The sequence below is a fragment of the Mustela erminea genome, chromosome 8 (assembly GCF_009829155.1).
Source record: "Mustela erminea isolate mMusErm1 chromosome 8, mMusErm1.Pri, whole genome shotgun sequence".
Taxonomy (NCBI): domain Eukaryota; kingdom Metazoa; phylum Chordata; class Mammalia; order Carnivora; family Mustelidae; genus Mustela; species Mustela erminea.
The window spans coordinates 45,763,275-45,786,733 of NC_045621.1; the positions used below are offsets into that span (position 1 = coordinate 45,763,275).

At 53.9% G+C, this 23,459-nt stretch overlaps 1 long non-coding RNA gene across 3 annotated transcripts; it reads right to left on the bottom strand.

Annotated features, from left to right (window-relative positions):
- Positions 1-3,115: 3,115 nt before the first annotated feature.
- LOC116597189 lies at positions 3,116-8,714 on the bottom strand. Of its 3 annotated transcripts, none has more exons than XR_004288485.1 (4): positions 8,480-8,714; positions 7,687-8,337; positions 6,637-6,778; positions 3,116-3,270 (listed from the first exon to the last, which is right to left on the bottom strand). It is a non-coding gene; the product is annotated as an uncharacterized LOC116597189 (long non-coding RNA). The 3 variants fall into 3 exon arrangements; XR_004288486.1 differs by having other exon boundaries at positions 7,683-8,337; XR_004288487.1 differs by having other exon boundaries at positions 8,427-8,492.
- Positions 8,715-23,459: the final 14,745 nt, after the last annotated feature.

Sequence of the window (23,459 nt, forward strand, 5' to 3'; positions counted from 1 at the left end):
CAAAGACCCTTTCCAAGGATCATGGGCATGAGGAGAGAAGGGTGAGAGAAACACACACAGACACGACCCACAGCTCGAGGATACATGACTTCAGTGGCACAGCAAAGTGAATGGATGGCCACTGGCCTCATATAGATGCTGGGCTGATCAAGGTACACAGAGGTAACCTCAAGGAGATCCCATTTCATGAATCAGGAAGAAGTCCTGTAGGTATCCACATCAGTGGAGAAACCTTGGTGGCTAATGATGGAGGGGAAAATCTGAATACTACGGTTCCCATTCAGGACCCCAAACACAGCCATTTGGCCAGGTAGCACCTGGGACTTTTGGGGAGTGGAAAGTGCATGGGTGACCCACGAGTTCTCTCTTCTCTCAAGCCAGTGCTCACCTGTGAGCAACAAAGAGGTATGTTCATGAACAGCAGGACTTAGAAAGTATGCTGGAAAATATGGCTCAGGTTGAAAGGTCAGATCAACAGGAAATGGATGAAAATTAAGATTACTGGTAAGAGAAGATACAGAACATAATGTATGGTGGTGGATATCCAGACCAGTAGGTCAGACATTAATGTTTAGATAATTAATGTGGTTGTAGAAGAGAGTACAGGGGCCAAAACAGTATTGAAAAGAATGCAGAATGTGTGAAATATATTCACAAAACAGAGCTCAAAACATCCACATTATTCAAGCAAAATGGTGAGGGCAAGAAAAGAGAAAATTAAGTATGCTGACATGTCTAATTCTACAGGGAGTGAAACAGTTACTGGTGTAGCATTAGTGCTAGCTGAGAAATCTTCATAACTATGTGCATTGATACCTTAAGGTAGCCACTGGTCAAAGAAAAATGTTTTATTTTCAAATAAAGAAGAAGAGTAAGCAAGAAAAACCTGAGCAATGTAACAAAGAACTATAACAGCAATAATAGTAAAGCACAGAAATGTTGGGCACCAGGGATCATAATAAAAGGTAAAAAGCAGACAAAGCAAAACTCTATTAGGGCAACCCACCACCGAATGGTGATGGTGTCTAAGTCCCTGTTGTTGCGGGAAGAGAAGAAAGCACGCCCACAGGATGGGCCCAAAAGCCGGTGAGCAGGGGGGCCTCGGAGGGGATAGCGCCCCAGCCCCCAGAGTGAATGAATGAATGAGCCAGGTAGACGCACAATAAAGAAAGAACACAGGTGCGAGTATGGTCATCAGAAAACAGAGCAAGACCGCCTGGAGAAGTGGAGAAGTGCATCCAAAGGGCTTCTTCATATGAAAATCGTAGTTCAGCCAACAGCCAGCACCTGTTCTGTGCTGCGAGTGGTCACATGTGATCTTGGTCAGGGGTACCTGAGTTCATCTTCCAGACCACTCTTTCCCATTGCTCTTCCATTTGGCCGTGGGGACACTGAGTCAGTGGCACCCCCACCTTGCCTCAGGTGGCTGAGCCCGTCCCACCGGGGCCCCTAGCACAGGTCCCAGGACAAAGGGATGGAGCTCAGGAGCAGTGGAGGGGAGCGGCAGAAAATAGCTCCTGAGCCTTGAAGAAACCAGGAGCAACAGAACAATGAAGGAAATGTTCTAGCTCAGCGGTGTGACTAACACACTTGGCTCTGCAGCTCACACCACTCCTCCAAACACATCACATGGAGTGCTTCAAACCCCTGTGAATCATTTAATTATATCTTCCTGGGATAGTTGAGTTGGGGCATTAAATCAGATCCTGGGCCAAAAAGGACATCTTGGAAATCACATATTTTTAAAATGTTTCAATTGCTTGGGCCAGGCTCTCTGATCACAGTGCAATAAAATCAGAAATTGATCCCAAAAAGGGGAGCACTGGAAAATATCAAACCAGCTGGGAGCTTTCCAAAAACTCTTAACTCTGTGCTGAAAGAGAAAATAAAGCCTTGTAAGAGACCAATGAAGTCATGGCAGCCACAGGGCCCCACACCAGAACTTACGACATAAGGCTGACCCTGTCATCAGGAGAAAATCCATGCCTTAAATGGGCCAAGAGCTAGCAAGAAAGAAGTCGAGTGATTAAGTGGGCAGCTTAGGAGAACAGCTAATTTATCAGGAGAAAGTAGGAGAATCTTCCCAGTAAAGACAAGAGCAGGTGTTAATAAAACAGAAACCGAAGGGGCATGGGTAGAATGGACACACAAATCCAAGAGTAGACCCCTTAAAAACAAACAGAACAAGAGATTTAAACAAACAAACAAACAAACAAACAAACAAAAGACATAAAACCTCAGCAAGGCTGGTATATATGGAAAAGAACAGAAATTTATTATAGATTAATCTATTACCTATTAATCTATTATAGTATCTATTGATCTAATATCTATTACAGATTAATACTGTTAGGAAAAATAACAGGTTTACCCACAGATACAGAAGAGACTGGTCTTTAACCGTAAGAGAATGCTGTGCGCTACTCTGTGGAAAACAATCTTAAAATCTCCATAAACTAAATGATTTTTTCAAATATGTAACTTACCACAGGTAAATCCTGAAGAGGTAAGAGACCCATAAAGACAGATTCTCTTAAAATACTGAGTCATAAAAAAAAAAAAAATTCCCAGTGACTCTCTGTTCAGTTACGGATAAGTCTATGATTTCAAATCAAATGTAATTGTGATACCAAACGAAGCAGAACACAAAAAAAATAAAATCAAAGACTAATTTTCCCATGAAGACATATGAAAATCATCCATAGAAATTCAATGGTTTGTTGGGATAATTATGCTCTCTGAACAAGCGATAATGATTCTGGGAGTGTGATATTTCTTACCATGAATGATCACATGAAGAGAAGAGGGCAGCCCTGTGACTTGGCTGCCCATGTAATGATCCGTTTGTAACTTTAGTGAAATATTTTAGGAAATAACAGAAAACACAGAGGATGTTTGTGGAAGGGGTGTGACATCCTGGGGCTTCTGCCCCACCTGCCTCCACACTGAATGAGGGATCGTATGGCTCAGTCTTCAGATCCGGGTGGTGTAGGACCAAGAGTTGTTATCTGCTCAGAGATAGGCGGCTCTAGGAGATGGGGCTGGAGTGAGCCACAGGATAGGGTTTGTGGGCATGGCCTGGATGACCAGAGGCACCTCTTTTTGGGAAGGAGTGGCCATTTGACAGTTTCCTACTAATGAGACATAAGCAGAAACCCTTCTGGATGAAACTTTTATTTTCCTGATAATAGGAAACAACACACCCCTTTTGTCCTCTTCTTCCTCTTCTCCCTTCCTGGAACTCAGAGGTGATGCCTGGAGGTACAGCAACTAGATTGTAACACCGAGAACAAATGCCACATGGTAAATCTAGTGAAGAAATAGGACAGAAACAACCAGAGTCCTTGATGATATTGCTGAGTCAACCATGCATGGCTCCTCTATCTTATTTCTATATTTATATTTAAATGTACCTAACTTTTATATTAATAATTTAATAAGATTACATAATATTATGTATCGTACTATATATTATATATTTAAAATATTTATCTTTTGTCTTATTTTCACAAGACAAAAACACCTTTTTTTAATAAGCCACTATTCTTTATTCTGTTACTTATAGTCAAATCCATTCCTAACTGTTAATCTTTTATTCAACACGTTTGTTGAATATCAAATGCTGAATATTTGAGGCAAGCACGAGGTTTACAGCTTTGTGTCTTGAAAGACCTATGACAGAGTTTAATGAAATCAGTCTTGGCTTTTGAGTCCTTAGACAAAGCATTGATCTGCACTTGATGGACTGGGGTAAACTGATGTCCGCAACAAGCTCAGCTGTGAGGCTGGTATGTAACGACAGGGACGAAGTTGTAGTTTTGCAAAGTCAGGAATAAAGCAATATTACCCCCAACATGTCTACTATTTAGTCGGGCTTTTGAAACAGTAACTCACCTAGGATAACTAGACAAAACAGTGAGGCACAGGCTGCTGGTAGGGCACCTACCAGAAGGCATCTTCCCAGCAGCTCTGGCTCTGACCCTGGGAGGCTGGCCATGGTCCTGGCTGTGCTGGCCTCCACCCTGATCCACAGCCTTTCCCCCTTTCCTGAGCATGGTTCGGATGGGGCTGGATCTCACCACATGCAGAGAAAAAAGGGACCTTGACACCGAACCAACTCCAAGGAAACTCAGGCCCACCAGGTGCTTTCCCAGCTCTGACCTCCCCTGCCCAGCTCCTTGCACCTCTGCCCGGGGCATAGGAGGTGCAGTTTCCCATCCCCTGTCCGGGGCACCTCTAACCAGCACCCAGGCTCACCCCTAGGCCAACCACAGAGATGCCTGCTGCAGGCCCAGGCCCAGGACAAGGAGCATTGCTGAGTCACCTTTCAGAGGCCAGGAGAAGACAGCGCTGCATGGGAAGGGTCCCGGGCTCCATGCAGGACACCAGATGGTATGAACCAAGGCCCCACTGGTGGCACAATGGAAAAGGGAGTGACCGGGACACTGGCAAAGACTGAGAAGCCTGTTGTATGGCTCTGAGAATACAAGATGTCCTCCCAGAGGAATGGGCTGCACTGTGAACCCCACAGAACAGCCAGGCCTGGAATCTGGAGACCCTGGAGAAGGGGCTGCTCTGCCTGGGGCTGCTCACCCTGTCACTCCTGGACACACCGCGGATCTGGTTCTGGTCACCCCGGCCACACCTGGTCATGTCCCCGTAGCCATGGACCCCAGTGTCACCCCATCACATCTGGGCATACCCCAGCCCTGCCCTTGGTCACCCCAGTCACAACTGCTCGTGTCCCCATAGCCATGGACCCCAGTGTCACCTGGACACATCCCAGATCTGCCCTTGGCCAACCAGGCCATGCCCACAATCCCTATCCTGTGGCTCACTCCAGCCCCATCTCCTAGAGCCGTGTACCTCTGAGCAGACAACCACTCTTGGTCCTACGCCACCCAGATCTGAAGACTGAGCCACACGATTCCTCATTCAGTGTGGAGGCAGGTGGGGCGCAGGTCCCAGGATGTCACACCCCTTCCACAAACATCCTCTGTGTTTTCTGTTATTTCCTAAAACATTTCACTAAAATTACAAGCAGATCATTACAATCAGCACCAAGCTCGACAGCCTCACCGGGAAGTCTGGGTTGAGAACGAGACTCCTATCCCTGCTGTCGGTGTCACGGGCACTGGGGCCGTGCAGACTGCCTTGCTCATGATTGTGTAACTGTTTCCCGCCTTTTACAGGTGAGGGGCTGGGGTCCAGAGAGGCTGAGTGACCTCCCCAAGGACACATAGCAGACACTGAGAGGCTGGGTGTCAGCCCCAGCACAGTGGCTCCTAAACCCTGAGGACATGACCCCTGTCTGCCAGGATGAACACTGAGAGCCCTGGGCTGGACCCTTGTCACCTACATACTACAGCTCAGAACATGAAGCGAGGAGGGGTCAGGGGCCTGCAGGGCCAGCAAGAGGTGGAGCTGGAATCAGCCTCATGGAGGCTAGGGTCCCCAAGCCACACTGTCAGCAGCCAGAGAGACGCTAGAGGAGGAGGTTGGGCCGGGGGTCCTGGAACCACTCAGCCACCTTCTACATCAATGCCTTGGCTGGACAGGCAGGGAGACTGTGGTCCAGAGAGGAGCCACTCACCCAAGACCATGGCCCGTGACAGGGAGGCCTGCACTGTGACGCACTCCTCTCTCCAAGCCCTACCTGTTCACTTCCCTTCCCCGGGGCTGCACAGCAGCTCCTCCCGCCCCAGAGGACCTGCCCAAGGTAGGTTCTGCTCGGTCCTGCTCCCACCAGTCTGACCCATCTTCACGTGGCCCAGGGATGGTGGGGTCCCAGGCCGGGGAGCTGGTCCTGGGGGCCCAGGGCTGCCTCTGGCTGCAGAACCCCCACTTCCTTCTCATCAATTCCGCTGTCCTGGCTCCTTCCAAACATCGCATTTGGTTTCAAGACACTAGGAGGAGCAAAAGCCCACGTGCGGAGTGGAGGAAGGGTTCACAAAATGTACAGGGGACTGAGGCCTTGCATCCCAAAGAGAACTAGAACCCTCCGTCGGGAAAAGGGGGACTAGAGAGTGACAACAAGGGCACAGGGCTTGCAGACATGGCTCCAAGCTCCAGCGGCGCTGGCCGGACCCACCTAGCACACTGCACGGGCGGTATCCGCACACAGGTGCCCGGCCTCTGCTCCCCACAAGCTCCGTAGAGAGGCTCAGACAAGTGGACGGACCCATCTGGGAATGGGATGGTGAGCAACTGGGGTCTCCGTGCAGAGCTGAAGGAAGCAAAACTATTCCAGCTGCTTTAGAAAACAGTGCGACAGCATCCATGTAAAGCTGAATGTTTGCACGTTCTGACTCTGCGGTTGGGCACTCACGTACATGGACGTTCGCCGCACACGTGTGTGTGTATGTACGCCAAGTGGCAGGTCAGCCCGGGGCGCCAGAACACCAATCCCGGTGGCCCCAAACTGTTCAGCGTTCGCGTGCGCCTGGGTAGCACGTGCCTGACTCTGTCTGCTCCTACATGCTCGGTGGTTCAGCAACGAAAAGTCACAACCACCAGCCACACCCGAGCAGGATTCTCGTCTCGTGCAATGGAAGTCCCACCCAAAATGGTACAGGTGTTATTCCATTTGTGAGAAGTTTTAAAGTAGGTGGGACTCCTCTCTGGGAAGGGGGTTACCTTCAGGAGGTGGGAGGGAGCCTGCCAGATGACGGGAAATGTTCTGTATCTTGGCTTGGGGGCTGCTCACACAGACATGCCCACCTCGTCAACTTAACTGTGTTGAATGCTTGCATTTCGTGAGCTCCTCCGTATGTGCGATCTGCTTCGGGAAAGTGTAGTCAAAAGCCTACCAGCAATTTCAAAACAACTGATTGACACTAAAACCATGGCGAGACTCTACGGAATTCCCCTTTGGAAAGAGGGTAGGTTCACCTTTGAATTTATAACAGCAAACCCAGAAAACAGCATCTGTCCATGGCCTGAGCAGCCCTGTGTCCCTTGCATTTCATTCAACCTCAGGACAGAGCTGCCCCCGCAGAGGCGGGGACCTGGGGCGCCCCATCCTCGAGGCTCTGGGGACCTGCGGTGGGGAGTTGTTGAGCAGTGCAGGTGCACGTGGGGAGGGAAGGGAGATAGGAAATAGCTTGAACTGAGCTCCTGAAGGATCTGGCAGCCGGCAAAGTCACAGCAAAGACGTGACTCTTGGCCCGTTTTCCTCACACCCCGGAATGTGGCTTCCGGCTTGCATGTGGGCATATGTGTGCCACAGGATTGGGGTAGGGGGGGGACAGAGCATGCCCAGCCTGCTGCGCCCCTGCAGCCTGCACCAGGTCTGTGCCTCCAGGCCTGTGGGCAAGAGTTTCCTCTTCGGGGCTCCTGCTGGCCCGTTTATGGAGGTGGGCAGGTAAGCGGACAGTGTCATTATTGAAAAGCTCCATGAGATATGATTGGGGCTTGATTAGGGTGCAGCGATAGGGAACCCCCTTGCCTTGCTGCTGGGACGGAGAGAATCCAGTCTGAGCAAATGCAATCAAGAACATTGGCAAGGGGAGCTTTCTGGGCATCTCTGGGTAGCCCTAGAGGGCCCCTGCCCGTCGACTTTGGGGATGTATTTGTTCTGAAAAGAGCCCATCGCTCGGGTTGACGCAAGAGCCAGACATTGCTGGATTGGAGGGGGAATTCACCCATGTCCCCGACATCCATTTGAACATTCCAGCCCTCACCTACCACCTCCAGCTCTGGGCCCGGGGCTGGCTCAGCCACAGCCTCTCCATTCTGCCGCTGCCCAGCCCACACTGCCTGGCCTGATCCAGAAGTGGCCGCTGCCAGAGTAGCCCTCCATGTCCGGCGCCCTGCACTCTGATGCCTAGGGAGAGAGAGGTCACACGCCAAGAAGCGGAAGTCAAAGGGAGACAGGGATGGGGTCTGGAGGAAGGCGCAGGAGAGGAGTCTGCATGGCCCTGGGACACTGCAGCCTTTGGGGCGGCTTGGTCCCTGTGAGCAGAGCTGCTGTGAGGTGGGCAGGGGCGCGTGGATGGGGAAAGAAGGCAGGGCCTGTGGGAACAGGGTGGTGTCATCCAGCTGTGAGGGAAGGAAATCCTGCCCTCTGGATGCCATGAACGGAGCTGGAGAACACAGTGCTGAGGGATAGAAGCCAGACAGGAAAGGCACACGCGGTGTGAACTTGCCCGCGTGCGGAATCTGAGACTGCCGAACTCAGAAGCGCAGGCAGAGGACGGGGGGCCTGCGGGAGCTGCCGACCACGGGGCCTGGAGCCACAGCCACCCACGGGGAAGGAGATCCAACGCGCAGTAGCCTGACCACAGCCCAAAACGCGAACTTGAGACTTGCTGAGACGGCAGATCGCAGTGTCATCACCTAAAAAAAAGAAAAAGAGAGATGCAGGGACGGAGGGTCACCGCAACAGCACGACGGGGTAGGGGGTGGGGAGATGCTGCTTAGCCCACCTGTGGCGACCCTCCCGTGGCCTGCTCAGGCGTGAGATCGTCTAGCTATTCACCTTTCATATGGACGACTCTAGAATCCTCTGTCATTCCTTGATAACAAAAGCAGACCACGGAACCACGGATTTTCAGAGGGGCAAGCAAGCCCCCTGGGGACTCTTCCGTGGAGGCAAACAGACCCTGACGCAGCCACTGGTCCAGCTGGGCAGGACCAATCAGCTCCTGAGTCCAGGAACACAGGCAAGCTCCCCGTGGGCCGGGTGTGGAGCGTGAACTGCAGTGGCCGTTTCTCCAAGCCCCTTTCCAGTGCCGGGATCTGCACAGCCTCTCCCTTAACAGCTGGGTCACACGTGGGTTGGCCCATGGCGGCGTGCCATGTGCTTGAACGCCCTTCTTTCTGCCGGCCCGTGGCCTAGTCTGGGTGATGGATCACCTTGGCATGGGCCTCCAGTGTTTTCAATCTTCCAGAAAAGTTCGTTTCAGTTCTGTGAGCGGTTTGGTGGCAAGCATCCTGCAAGGGAGCTGGGAGGCCTGCGTTCCAATCCTGATGAGGCCGAAAGCAGCTCCAGCACTGGGTGGGCTCGCAGGGTGGGCTGAGCTGAGAGCCCTCTGTCCCAGGGGTCCAGAAGGAGCAAGCAGCCCGGGAGGATGACGCCGGCTAAGGGCGGGGTCAGTGTGTGCAGAACCAGAGGAGAGCCCCATGGACTCGGGCTGGTAAGGGGTGGGGCCTGTCTTCTCTAGACTGTGAGGTGAGGGGGGTCAGAGGGGAGTATGGCCTGTGACCTTGGGAGGAGGCATCCCACTCTTCCCCTGTGAAGATGAGCAGGCTCCGGGGGACGAGAAATCCCTGCAAGTGAGTATTTCGAAGGAAAAGGGAACATTTCCTCAGGCGGCAGGTGGAGAGAATTGCAGCTAGGCCAATTGTGGAAGATCTGCCCCTGGAGGACACAAGCTCCTGCGAGTCATGGAGAAAAAGACAAATTGCTGAAAAGAAAGTGGTGAAGACCATGAGGCTACAGCTCACAGGGGGAGAAAGGCCAAGGCACAGAAACATCCGGAAAGAGGCCAGACTTCACAGGCGCCAGGAGAAGCGGCCAGAGCAACCGTGCTGGGCCATGGTCTGGGCCAGAGCCCAGGCCAAGGTCAGTGCTCATGGGCTCCCCCGAGCAGAGTTTGCAGCCCAGGACACACCAGCGGCAGCTTCCAGCCAAGCCCATCACTGACACACCGCGAGCTGTGTACACGACGTGTGAGGGGACACAGCCTAGACATCCCGCGGGGCTGGTGGCTGGGCAGAGCTCACAACACAGGCTGCTCCCCGGAACGGACCAAGAACAGGGACCCACAGCAGGACATCAGGGTACCTGGGTGCCACGGCCCTGTGGGGACCAACACGAATGAGTGAGTCCATTCCCCATGATGCTGTGGCATGGAGAGCACCCACATAAATGCATCGTAGGGCAGCTGATGAAAACCATCAGGTTACACTCAGGAGATCACGCCCCGACATGTATGTAGATGCTCCACAGAGAAGAAGCGAAGAAGCGGCCATTTACGGAGCCTCCACAGGGCAGGAGGGCCCCTGCGGGGCAAGAGGGCCCCAGAGGGAGTCCAGGGGTCGCCTTAGATTTCGTCCGTGCCCTCCTGCAGGGCCCTGGCGTTGCTGTGCACACATGTCTCTCTTAGCAGCGGTCACGCCCTGGGGCCTGGCTCTGAGCCTCTGCTTCTGACCTGGATGGCGGATCACCCCCCTTCCTCCATCCCAGCCCCTGGGGCAGCATCCAGGCCCTTCCACAGCCTCTTGAATGCACACTCTATAGGGCCTGTGTCTGAAGCTGGGGCTCAAAGCAACCATGCACTCCTCCTGTGCGCCCTCTCTTGCTGTTTCATGGGACTGTCTCCCCGTGTATGGGCCCCACTGTGGCCCTGTGTAGGTGAGCAGCTCAGGCCCTTTAGGCCAAAGACTGCTGGTAGGAGGCTCAGGGGCTGACCCTCCCCCAAGACTTGTATCGTCATCCTGGGTCCTGAGCTCAGGACAGGAGACACTCCCCCTTAACCCCACACAAGTCCACACCCCACGTCTGCACCCCACTTTCCTTTCCCCTCATTTCAGTTGGTTTTGCTCATCCCCGTGCGAGCCCTTGCCACTCTCTGGAAAGTCTCTCACCTTCCAGACAACATGGCCCGCTCCGGTGCAGACTTGGGCTCTCACAGGGGCCTCACGGGGAAGGCAGCACCCCGTGAGTCAGCAGGCCCCATCAACACAGCTGCTCGCTCACTGGCCTTCTCACTTCCACCAAGCTGCGCAGTAGCGGGGGAGAGCCCACTCTGCAGGGACCCATTGGACCCGGCATTCCCATGCCTCCACCGCTATCCTCTAGGGGAGGCCAGGGCTGGGACTGGTGCCCAGGGCAACCCAGGGGCCTTCCTCGAAGAGGGGGCCCAGCCTGAGCAGCACAGGGACTTTTCAGAGGCCACTCCTCCCCTGAATGGGAGCAGGCAGGACATCCCAACACCCATCCAGATGTGTTTCTCAGTCATCTCTCCCCTGTCCTCTCCACTTTCTTGGGGTGCCTCCCAGACACTAGGCTGTGACACCAAGATGGACAGACACAGCATAGGTTCTGGAGGGTCCCAGGTGGGTGCAGAACACAGACCTGCGACCTCACCCCTGAGCTATGGGTCTGTCTAAGGAGGAGCCGTCCCACCTCACCCTCCAGGTCAAGGGACTCCAGGGAGGACCACAGGGACTAAGGGGGCAAGAGGGCCTTGGTGGGGGGGTGGGGCAGGAGTGCAGAGGCCACGGCTCCAGCTCTGTGGCAAGCCCACTTTCCATAAGCTTGAGACAAAACCCAAACTACCTCAAGAAATCCTTTAATTAATGCACAGAAGGTAATCGGTGTTGGTGAGAATTGCTTTAACAGGAATAATCTAACCTTTAGCAAGGAATGATATTTTGTACATTGGTCAACATTCAAATGCCCTTGGACCTGTGGCCACCATCAACAGATGAGAAAGGGTGAGAGGCCAATGAGCATCTCAGGCAGAGATGGGCCTTGGCGACTCAGCGTGCCCCCCTGTCCTTGTCCTCACTAAGCAAGCTGATATGTCCTTGGGTTTCCACGTGCCGTGGGCTGCGGAAACAGCACTTCTTTCCAGCATCTTCTATATGTGTAAAAGTCCTTTATTATAGTCTACTTGTGGATCCGGTGACTTCACAACTGGGAGCATCAGCCAAAAGGAAAACTGGTGCGGTTACGGCCATTGACTGTCTAGATTTGCAAACCCCTCCCATGTGGGCCGAGCAGTCCTGTCACTGGGGACCCTCGGTCCAGGTGGCCGGCCCTGGCCCTGGCAGCCCTTTGGCCTGAAGAGCTCAGGTGGCCCCCAGCTGGTCTGGGTATGGGTCTGGGGTCTTTGAAAGGAAGGGAGAGCTGCAGGTGCCCCTTCCCCACAGTCTGTCCATCAGGCTCTCGGATAGGCTGTGCCGGGTCTCCAGGGTTGCAGGGCCCACAGTCAGCTGAGGCTGGGGGCGGGGCTGCAGTTGTCTCTCAGCACCCCCAGGAGCTGCCCAGCGCAGTAGGGGCCCCAGCCAAGGACACCAGAAGGGGCTGGGACAGGCCAAGTCACAAGTGCCCATGCCCAGGGGGTCCTGGTCCATGTGGTCCTCCAGGGACCTGGCCACAGGGCCTGGTGCTGGGTGCCAGGACCTGGGCACAGAGGACAGTCCTGGGGTGCAGCTGCCATCCCCTCGGGAAAGGCCCTGTGTCCAGCAGCCTGGATCTTAGCTAGGGAAGCGCCCTTCACACAGGGTGGGGTACATGGGGCAGGGGCTCTGGGAAATGAGATGGGTTTCTTTGCGTCCATCCACATTGGTTGCCGTGGTGCCAGCTGTGGCTTTTGTCCAGGGCTCAGGTCTGTGAGTTTGGGTGGCAGCGAGGCCTGCTGCTCAGGAACACATCTCCTTAGCTCTGGCTGGAAACCCGAGACCGCAGCAGGTGTGGCTTGCCCTAGGCGAACCACCACACAGATCCTCAGGGCTCCACCAGCCCCCCCCAGAAGCTTCCGGACACTCTCTGAAAAGATCCAGGGAGACTTGTTGTCTGTCAGGCATTGAGGGGGTGGGTGTTGTTGGCCTGTTCTCATTTACAAAGCCAGGGAGACTCAGGGCAACAGCCGAGGGAAGGTCGGGTTTCCTCCCAAGTGCAGCTTGCTGGGCCGCCAGGCCTGTAAGAATGTGGCGCTGGTAGATGGCGGAGCCTCGGGTCGAGTTTCTCCCGGGAGATAGAAGGCCATTGTTGGCGGCTCTCCCACGGCGTTTCCCAGGGAGAGCCAAGGCGTCCTGGGGCCCAGGTTCCCCCAGCTCATCTGGGGGAGCCATGGGGGCCTTAGAAAGATGAGCCAATAGGGGCGGATCAGGTTTGTTTCAGGCCTGGGAATGCGGTTAAAGGACCCTTGGTGGCTTCTGAAGCAGAGCCAGGAGGAAGGGCTTTGACCCCCCAGCAGTCAGTGCTGCTCCTGGCGGCTAACGCCCAGCTGCCCTGGACAGAGTCCCCGAAAAAACCCAGACACCCTCCACAGGGACGTCAGACGAGGAGTCCACCCCTCACAGGCACGGAAGGGCACAGGCCAGGATGTGTGGTCTCCACCAGTGTTGACCAAGAGGCAGGTATTTTTTAAAATCATGATCACGGTCCTGAGTGTTCAGACCAGTGGCATGAAATACTTCTCCCTGCCATGCCACCATCACCACTGTCTACACCTCAAACCTTCCCATCATCCCCAGCAGAAACTATATGCCCATTCAACTCCAGCTCCCCACCTCTGGTCCCTGGGACTTTCTAATCTTTCTCTGTGTCTACATATTTGGCCACTCTAGGGACCTCGTATGAGTGCAATCACATAGTTTCTGTACTTCTGTGTCTGGCTTAGTCGCTGGTTATGACGTCCTCCAGGTCCATCGATGCTGTGGCAGGTACAGAATTTCCTGAGTCATTATGTCTGGGTCATCTCCCACTGTGTGGATGAACCGTCTCCTGCCATGTGGATGGACGTGTCTCCCATTGGGTGGACAGGCCACATCTCCCACCGTGTGGACTGACCATGTCTCCCACTGCATGGAAGGACCACGTCTCCCACCAGGTGGAAGGACCACAACTCCACCATGTGGACAGACCATGTCTCCCACTGCATGGACAGACCACATCTTCCATGAGGTGGACAGGCCACATCTCCCACTGTGTGGACTGACCAAGTTTCCCACTGCATGGAAGGACCACGTCTCCCACCATGTAGATAGACCACACCTCCCACCATGTGGACGGACCATGCCTCCCACCATGTGGACAGACCAGGTCTTCTTTATCCCTTCACCCACCATGGACACCAGGCAGCCTCCACCCACCGGCTGTTGTGAGTAATGCTGCTCTGAGTCTGGGCGGGCAAATACCTGCTTTCGATTCTTTTGGACAGATACCCCTAGTAGAATCACTGGGCCAAATTCCCTTTGGAGAGCTACAGAACTTCTTTCTACAGGCTTTTCCACAGGACACATACAGCCCCCCACATGCCCGCCAGTCCCTGCTGGCCTGTTTGCTTGATTCCAGCCTCTCGGGCATGAGGCTGGCACTTCCCCGATGATCATCAACGCCGAGTGTCTTGTCACGCACATCTCACGTGCTCTGGGCCATTCGAGTCTCTTTTCTGGAGAAGCATGTATTCCACTCCTGCGAAGTGGCAGATTTTTTCCATCTCAGAAAGTTCTGACCGACCTAGAGCCGTAGTGGACACTGCCCATATCCACAGTGGTGAGGCTATCTCCAACCCTTACGGCCACTTTCTAGAATTTGGCTGAGGACCAGTGGGGTGATGGAAGAGTTGACCCCCTCCCTGGGGCCCTGGTGACCCCCCAGGCCATGTTTCCAGTACCCTTAAGGTCCCCCGGCTTCTCAGTGAGCATGGCGGCAGCTGCGAGAACCCGCGGGCAGCCCGTTCTCACGGTTTGGGTTACAGCCCGTGTGGCCCTGGGGTGGGATTAATTGGATGGGTCAGAATTACCCTTCTCTGCTTCTCCTCTTTACCTTGCTCTCTGGCAAGCACCCACTTCAGAAACATCAAGGACCCCTGCTCCACCCCTCCTGGGACCAGGGCCTTCTCACAACTACAACGCCAATTAATTTGTCTCATTTACATGAAAATGTGCAGAAGATGTCTTTTTACATAATTAACTATATTTTGCAAGTCATTAAAATTCTGCAGCCCTGCCCACAATAGCAACCTATTCAACATCAGAGATAAGTGCCGTCTCTGGGGAGGGGTAGCCCAAGGGGAAGGGCTGGGAAGAGCAGGCTCCTGATGCAAATTCATGAATGGGGGCAGGGCTGCCCTCCAGTGGAGGGGGGCGGGTTCCCGTGGGGGGGGGTGTAGGCTGCTATAGAGGCCACGTTCCCCCCACAGGTCTGGGTGTGGGCCCCCTGCTGGGGCACCCCCTCCCTCCCCAGGCCTTCTAGAACCATCCCTGTGCCCAGTCTGGAGGATAGAGCCCAGGGGCTCAACACTGAGCAGAGGAGCTGACTGCCTCTCTCCTGCCCTCCACCCTCATCCCTCCCTCCGGGGGGGAGGTCCAGCCTAAGAGAACCCCCTCCGTGATTCCAAAGAAAGGCTGCCTTGGCCACAGGGAAAGCGCCTGGCTTCTGCTGAAATGGGCCTGCAGGCTCTGGGGACTCCCCAGGGTCGGAAGAGGGTGATGCCTTGGGACTGGAAGTGGGGGACTCCCCAGGGCCAGAAGGGGGGGCTCCCTGGGACTTCACCTCTGTAGCCCCAGTTTCCTCCTCCATAGACCAGGCTGCCGTGTCCTTCCTCCTGGTGGCTTTGCCACCTTTAAACGGGGTCACACACTCTCAGTGTTCAGCCCACGCCCCTCGGTAGCTCCCAGTGCCCATGAGGCCCTGGGTAACAACCCTCCCATCCAGCCACGATCCCGCTTCCCCCAAACCAGAGTGTAGACTCTACGTGGCAGATCCTTCTGGTCCTTCTGCTGCCCTGTGGGCCTCACCCTGGCCCAGCTCAAGCTGGGCACACTCTGTGCCCCAGGTTGCCGCAGAGGACAGGACAGGAGACAGCCAGACCTCCTGCACAGCCCAGCTCCAGAGGACACCATCAGTGACTCATACCCATCAGGTAGCAGGAGCTGCTGACAGGACAGGGCAGGCAGAGGGCAACGCAGGGCGGCGGTCAAAGAGGTCAAGAGAAGGGCAAGACACATGTGGTCTGAGTCTGCACAGAGGGACAAGCCAGGGCCGGGGACAGAGGTGGGAACCACCCACTCAGGTAGGGGACGCTGAGCAAACCGGGGAGGGTGGGGGGTCTCACCCAGCCATCCAGGTAGGTGGGACCTGGGTAGGTGGGAGGGGCAGAGAAAGCCAGAGGGAGACCTCCTCCCTCTCCCACTCTTCCTGGAGCTGAGCTGCAGTGACCCAGTACTGTGTATTCCTAGGGTCTGAGCGGCCCCCAGCCTCAGTGACTGGACCCTGACCCTTCACACGCAGCACCCTGTAGATGTTGGGAGCATCTCCTGTTCACCCTTGGGGTGAGGTGGAGCCTATAAGGCAAGGCCCATGGGGCACCAAGGAGGACTCTGTTCCCCAGAGGAGTGGGCACAGCTGTGGGGTCAAAGCAGAAGGTGCAGATGCTGGCCCTTGACCCTGAGCACTTTCATTCCAGATAAACTGCTGAGGCCCCACCTAAGGAAGTTCATGAGGAGCGCACCTGGGGGACTCGGGGGTCCTGCCACAAACGGGCCCCTCAGGCCTTCACCCCAGAAAGCTGTGTCACTGGGCACTATAATTAACTTGATGAAATTGTCCTGCCCCAGAGGGAGGCTTTCTTAGCCCAGGAAAAAAAAACAAGAATTGAAACTCAGCCCGGAGACAGTAAATATGAAAAAGAACGTTCAGCTTCACACAGAATTAGAGATACTTGAGTCTGGTGGCAATGCACCACTCGACGCTCCTGGCACTGGGGCCAGCTGGGCAATGCCAGCCCGAGGCCCTGAGAACGGCCCCTCACACATGCCATGCACGGGTCTGTGGGTGTGGCCACATCCTAACGGCTTGGCTGCCGCCCAAAATCGCCAGTGCATGTGCCCTTTGACCCAGAACACGGCCACCAAAGCCTCTCAGGCAGAAGAAAGCTGAGGGGTTGGCATTTCCTGCATTTAAGTAGTGTTTTTCTAAGGGCAATGTTGTCCTGGAAATGTTCTCCAGAGGATCTGGTTTATAAATGATGACCTATTACGCGCAGATCTCAGACCAGCGAGTGTGAGCGTGCAAGACCTGCCTGGCACAGGGTGTGTAAGACAGACAATGAGACCCCATACGACAGATTTCGAAAACCTCTAGAAGTCTAGACGTAGAGCAGCACAGTACCACAGCAGTGTACCTGCTGAAAACCCACATCTCTCTGAAAGACACGTGGATCGGGTGGTAGCAATGGGCTCTGCGGGGCTAGACTAAAGCCGTGGGCTGAGGGGGTCGCTCTGGGGGTCCACATGCATTGTTCCTGCTTTTAGTCCCTTCCTTCCTTCTCTCCTTCCTCCTTCCTTCCTTCCTTCCTTCCTTCCTTCCTTCCTTCCCTCTTTCCTTCCTCCTTCCTTACCCCCTTCCCTCCTTCCAACCTTCCTTCCTTCTATCTCTCTTTCCTTCCATGTGCTTACACCACTTTTATTAAAAAAGAACCCAAGCTGAGCCAGCAAGGGGACCTTCCTGGGGAGGTAGGCCCTGGCCCGGCCTTAGCTCCCTCCCCAGCCTTCCTAGAGTCCTGGCTCCGAATATGTCAAGAGGCACTTGGTGCCCATGCGGGCACTGATGTGGTCCCTGGCTGGGCCCAGAGTGCAGCCTCCCATGGACCCAATTTATCCTCCTTCCATCAGACTGCGGCCTCCCATGGACCTGTTCCATCATCCTCCTTCCATCAGACTGCGGCATCCCATGGGCCGGTTCCATCATCCTCATTCCATCAGACTGCGGCATCCCATTTGCCAGTTGCATCGTCCTCGTTCCATCAGACTGCAACATCCCATGGGCCGGTTCCATCATCTTTGTTCCATCAGACCACAGCATCCCTTGGGCCGGTTCCATTGTCCTTGTTCCATCAGAGCATGGCATCCCATGGACAGGTTCCATCAGACTATGGCCTCCCATGGGCCGGTTCCATCATCCTTGTTCCATCAGACTGCGGCATCCCATGGGCTTGTTCCATCGCCCTCATTTCATCAGACTGCGGCATCCCATGGAAAGTCTCCATCATCCGCGTTCCATCAGAGCACAGCACCCCATGGACCAGTTCCATCATCCTCATTCCATCAGAGCACAGCATCCCATGAACTGGTTCCATCGTCCTTGTTCCATCAGACTGCGGCATCCCATGGACCCGTTCCATCGTCCTAGTTCCATCAGACCATAGCATTCCATGGACCCGTTCCATCATCCTTGTTCCATTAGACTGCAGCATCCCATGGGCTGATTCCATTGTCCTCCTTCCATCAGAGTGCAGCATCCCATGGACAGGTTCCATCATCCTCCTTCCATCAGAATGCAGCATTCCATGGACCCGTTCCATTGTCCTTGTCCCATTAGACCGCGGAATCCCATGGGCTGGTTCCATCGTCCTTGTTCCATCAGAGTGCAGCATCTCATGGACCGGTTCCAGGTAAGGCCAATCTTTGTTCTCCTAGAGGAGACAATGACCTGCTTTTCTGAAGCTTCATGCATATCCTTACCTCCTGCTCTGGTGTAGTTCTAATTACTGCACTTCCATTCATTACTGGTTCAAGTCATAAGCCTGAAACAGTTGGAAGTGACCAGTTACTTCTTGGTAACTGTGGTCCAGGGTGACAAGGGTGGGCCACAGACCAGCTGAGAGCATAGACACACAGATTTGACCAGGTTCTCTCAGGCCGTGGAGCACTTTCAGAAGTCATGTTTTGTTCTCCTGGTGTCTGCCAAAAAAATTTGTCGTAGAAGGACATCAGGGTGAGAGTCTGTAAACTGGGTTCCTTCCCATCAAGTGGCATGCTCAGAGTGTGTGGGTCTGGCTCTCCTGGCTCGTCCTCAGGCCCTCCAGCCACAGGGAGGCAGCCAGGCCTTCCCCAGAGGTTGGCATGGGTGGTTAGGGTGCTCACTCCCACCTGCCCTCAAGACACTTGGGGTAAAGTGTGCCCCCTAACAGTAAACCAAGTAAGGGCACCTCGCAGAAACCACAGTGGTAGGAACCACTTAAATCACTTGCCCTCGTCACAGATGGAGAACAGATGTGGACCCTGCCGAGGTGAGGGTGGAACCCGGGATCAGGCAACCCTGCAAGGGAGGGGTTGAATCCAGAGGCAGGGGGAGAAGCTGGCCCAGCTGACTAAAGAAGATACAATTCAGTGGGATGAAAACAGATCCACACACAGGGGGGCTCCCAACAGCACCCCAGTCCACTCTCCTTGCAGTTTCCAGCCCAGTTGGCCTGTTCTGCCCTCAGTGCAGTCCCCACACTCCTGGCCTGGGGTGGCCCCTCACTGAGGGAGAAGAGAATTTGTGAATTGGCGACAGCTCAAGGTTTAGTAACAGCCCCAGTAGGGCTGTTGTGAAGCTGAGAAACCACTGCTGTGCTCGACAGGGACCTATGGAGATGCAGGGCTCTGCGGAGACTGCCCTGGGAGCTGCAGGGAACGGGTCCACAGGTAGGCAGGGAAGGGGTGTTGGGGAGAGCAGGGCTGCCTTCCTTCTGCTCCTGCTCCCTCACCAGCCAGTCTTCGGGCTCAGGCCACCTGACACCTGCTTGACAGGTAGAAGCTGGGAACCTCCAGGAGCCACAGCGGGAGACTTCCACTATTCTATTGGAGCAGCATCCAGAGCGAGAGCAGTCATCACCCGCAAACACGTGAAGACCGCACGTCTGTGTGAGACCAGATCTTCATAGGCCTCCATTCAGACACTCTGCAGCAAGAGCAGGATGCCGAAGCAGACACAGAAAGTCCTCTGGGCAAAGCCACGCTGTACCGAGACCTGCAAAACAGAAGAAAGTTAAAGCCATGTTTTTCCTTTTCTTTTTTTCTTTTTGGAAAACATAATTATTTTTCATCAAAAGTATATGATTTGTGATGACATGGGGTGAGTTCATTAACAGTTCATTTTTTATAAATTAACAAATAAGTATTTACATGATTCCCCCAATGGTCCTTTCTAAGCCATGCACATGGCACAGATCTGCACACATGAAAGGCCCTGATGCGGTCTGCAGTCAGCTGAGCACTGTTCTGGGAACTGCTGACCTGAAACCAAGAATCACGGGCCTCCAAGCCAACAGATAACTGCATCTTGCCCACAGGCTGCTCGGGCATGTCTCACCACGGGAGTGGAACCATCCCCCACCATGAGCACCACCAGCATACCCTCTTCCCCTGTAACCGGGGCACCGGTGACCTACAACCTTCAGTGTTCATCCCCTCTTGTCAGGACCCCTTCAAAAAGAAAATGGTCAGCGGCGCCTGGGTGGCTCAGTGGGTTAAAGCCTCTGCCTTCGGCTCAGGTCATGATCCCAGGGTCCTGGGATTGAGCCCTGTGTTGGGCTCTCTGCTCCGTAGGGAGCCTGCTTCCTCCCCTCTCTCTCTCTGCCTGCCTCTCTGCCTACTTGTGATTTCTCTCTCTCTGTCAAATAAATAAAATCTTAAAAAAAAAAAAAAGAAAGAAAGAAAATGGACTTACTCATTTTCAAAGAGACACAGCACATCATTATTACAAAAAATACCCAGAAGTCACAGGAAAAGTCAAAGCCTAACCCAGTGGCACCACCACCATTTTAATGGAGTCTTCGACCTTGTATTTGGGTAGTTTTTGTTTGTGGGCGCCCTTCATTACGACCCCTCAGTTAAGACCCAGCTCAATGATCTCAGAAGGGCCTTGGGTCACCTGTTACCGTGGATGAGGTCTTGCTCCCATCCTCTCTCTCCCTTCTCCACCAAAGGCCGAAGGACCCCAGCATTTCAAAACAATGTCTATTCTTCCCTCTGGAGTTTTCTGAGGATGACCTCATTTGCAGTCACCTCTGCAGAGAACCGGCCAGTGTTCTGCTGAGAAGGTGGCAACCCTGCCTGTGGTCAGCCCTATCTGCATTGGCCTGGCCCTCCCTGACCTGACCCTCCTGACCTGACCTCACTGACCTGACCCTCCCTGACCTGGCCCTTACCACACTGGCCTCACTGCACACATCAGAGAGCATCTAGCCCCAGGCTCTCACTTTTGAAACAGCATCCCAGTCTCACCAACCCTTAATCAGCCCAAGGCCACTCTCCCCCCCGCTGACCTTGGGAGTTCCTGGTGAGCTGCCAATGGCCCTGACCCTCTTCTGGGGCACACAGTGTAGGTAAGTGTTAGCCGTAACAGAATAGCACACACTGAGGGGCTTAGAGCAGCCAAACTTAAGTTTCACACAGTTCAGGGTCTGGAAGCCTGAGACCAGGAGTCCACAGACCTGGTTCCCTCTGCGGCTGTGAGGGAGAATGCCCTCCAGGCTCTCCCGGCTTCTGGGGACCACTGACAATCCCTGGTGTTCCTTGGCTTGTCGGGGCACCACCCCATCTCCGCCCTGTGTTCCCACAGCACTCTCCCTGTGTGTGTCTGCCTCCGTCTTCTCTTGTAAAGATGTCAGTGGTCAGATTAGGGCCCACCCCATGGCCTCCTCCTAACTGAACTAATTAGCTCTGCTGAGACCCCATTTCCAAATAAGGTCACATTCTGAAGTTCTGGGTAGATGCACATTTAGGGGATACTGTTCAACCCATTATAAGAAGGGATGGCAGCATCAGGAAGTGAGCCTCTGCCCTTCCCACCCCGCCCCTGCCCAGCCAGCTCCACCCCACACGCCCTCATCCACTCCCCAAGAGCAGAGCAGGGACGTGTGGCTTCAGGAGGGAGGCCTCCTTCTCACGCCCCCAAGCTCCAGGCCTTCAGGGGAGGATCTGTGAGCCATGGCTCTGATGCTGGTGGTTTTGTGCAGCAGGCTTGGGCTCTCTGCTCTCCAAGACCCCACTTTGCCTACACCAGGGCTCCCATTTTGGCCAGTGGGGGTGGGGGAGGGGTAAGAAAGAATCAGAAGCCTGATTCTGGCTACAAACTTGGGTCATATCCTTCGTCGAGCATGGACCTGTTAGCTAGAAGGCCAGCCTGCCTCATACCCATGCAGGGGAAAGGGGATGACCTGCTGTGGGAAGTCCAGTCATCAGATTCCAATAGCCCTCAGGAAGCTAAGGAGAAAGTTCTAGGCTAGTTGCTGATGCTCTCTGCCTCTCAGCACTGTGGGGCGACCCAGAGAAAAGGTCCGCAAGTATGCCTGGGGCAGCCCTGTCCTAGGACCTGGAATGGCTCAGTCTTCTGCCCAGCCTGTCCCAGGCTGTGGTCTGGAACCGCAGGGCCACACTGGTCACAGGAGAAGGAATGTGGTGCCGGGAGGCCCCTTCCCAAGCCCTCAGGGTCCTTCTCAGCATGGCAAAGACCCCTAGCCTTCTGGACAATGCTCTGGGGTGCTCAGGCCCTGGGTCCTCACTGCTCAGCGAGCCCCCCCACTTTCCCTGAGCCTGGGTCCAGTTCCTGTGGCTGCCTGCAAACAACCTTCTCGTTCCCAGCATCGGGGTTGGGTGGAAACAGCTTTCTCTCCTGCATCCCCATAGCTGACCCTATTCTACCCAGGCCCCTCTTGGGCCAGTGCTGGCAGAGCACTAGGCTCCTCCCCCGCACGCCTGCAGGGGGAGCCACTCACTCCTCTGCGCCTCTGGGTTCGGTGTGACAAACCAGCCAGGGACCGAAAGACACCTTCCAATGAAACAGGTCTCAGCAGGAGTGACAAGCGCTCTACAGATTGTGTAGATTGCCTTGTCTCCTGAGCCAAGAGGAAACCCCCTTCTTTAATCCAGAGAGGAATGTGTCCGAGAGAGTCAGCTTTGTGCTGTTTTTGGTTTTTTGTTTTTTGTTTTCATCTGAGTGCAACTTCGTCAGAGGCCATCAGCGTTTTTAAAACAAAAGAATTACCGGACAGCGGGATCCTCCCAGCCTGACTGGAAGGACCTCAGCAGAAAGTAGAGACTGTAGCTCGCTCTCCTCCTGAAACTTTATGTTTTGAGTCATGGCAGTCCTCTCCCAACGCCGTACTAGAAGTCAATTTCAGACGAGCTAAAGACAAATATGAAAGGAAAAGCCATAAATGTTTCTGGAAATGTTTTGGAGAAACAAATTGGAGAATACTTTTATAATGCAGGTATAGCAAAGATTTTTCTGATAAAACCAAACAACTGAAAAGTACAAACCACAAAGGAAAGGATTACTACGCTCAACTATATTCAAGTAAGAACTGATTTTCCACTTCCAGGGAGGACAGGCTATTTTTCTTAGACTAACCATTCTGCTGAAAATGACTAGGAAAATCTGGACAACATGCCAGAAATCAATGATGTGAAGCAATTGAAGAGAATTCCTGAACGGCGAGGAGCTAGGAATCAACATTCCAGAGGAAAGGGACGTTTGGAAAGATGTCCCCAGTTTTCCATGCCTCCATCCCCCAGGACACCCAAACAGAGCCAAACAGAATCTAAGCAGTAGATTCTATCCAGTAATTTAAATAGGATCAGAGGGACCAAAGTTGTTATCCATCCCCATGAAGAGGACAGCAGGGCAGAGAGAGGTAAGCAACCCAGGGCATCAGCAAGGACACTTGAGAAGTATGAGTGCACCAGAAAGAAATAGATCAGCCTTTCAAAGAAGAAAGCCCACCCCAGTCAACAATTCAGACTGGAGTAGGAAAACCTACCAGAAGTAAACTCAAAGGCTTGCCTCGACGAAAGCAAACCTGTCTGTAAAAAGTTAGAACCATCCAGAATTTAAATTAAACATCAATTTTTAAAACACACTGTCCAGCATTTGATTAGAAATCACCAGACATATCAAAAGACAAGATCATTTGACAGCAAACCAACCGAAAAATACAAACAATACAAAGAGA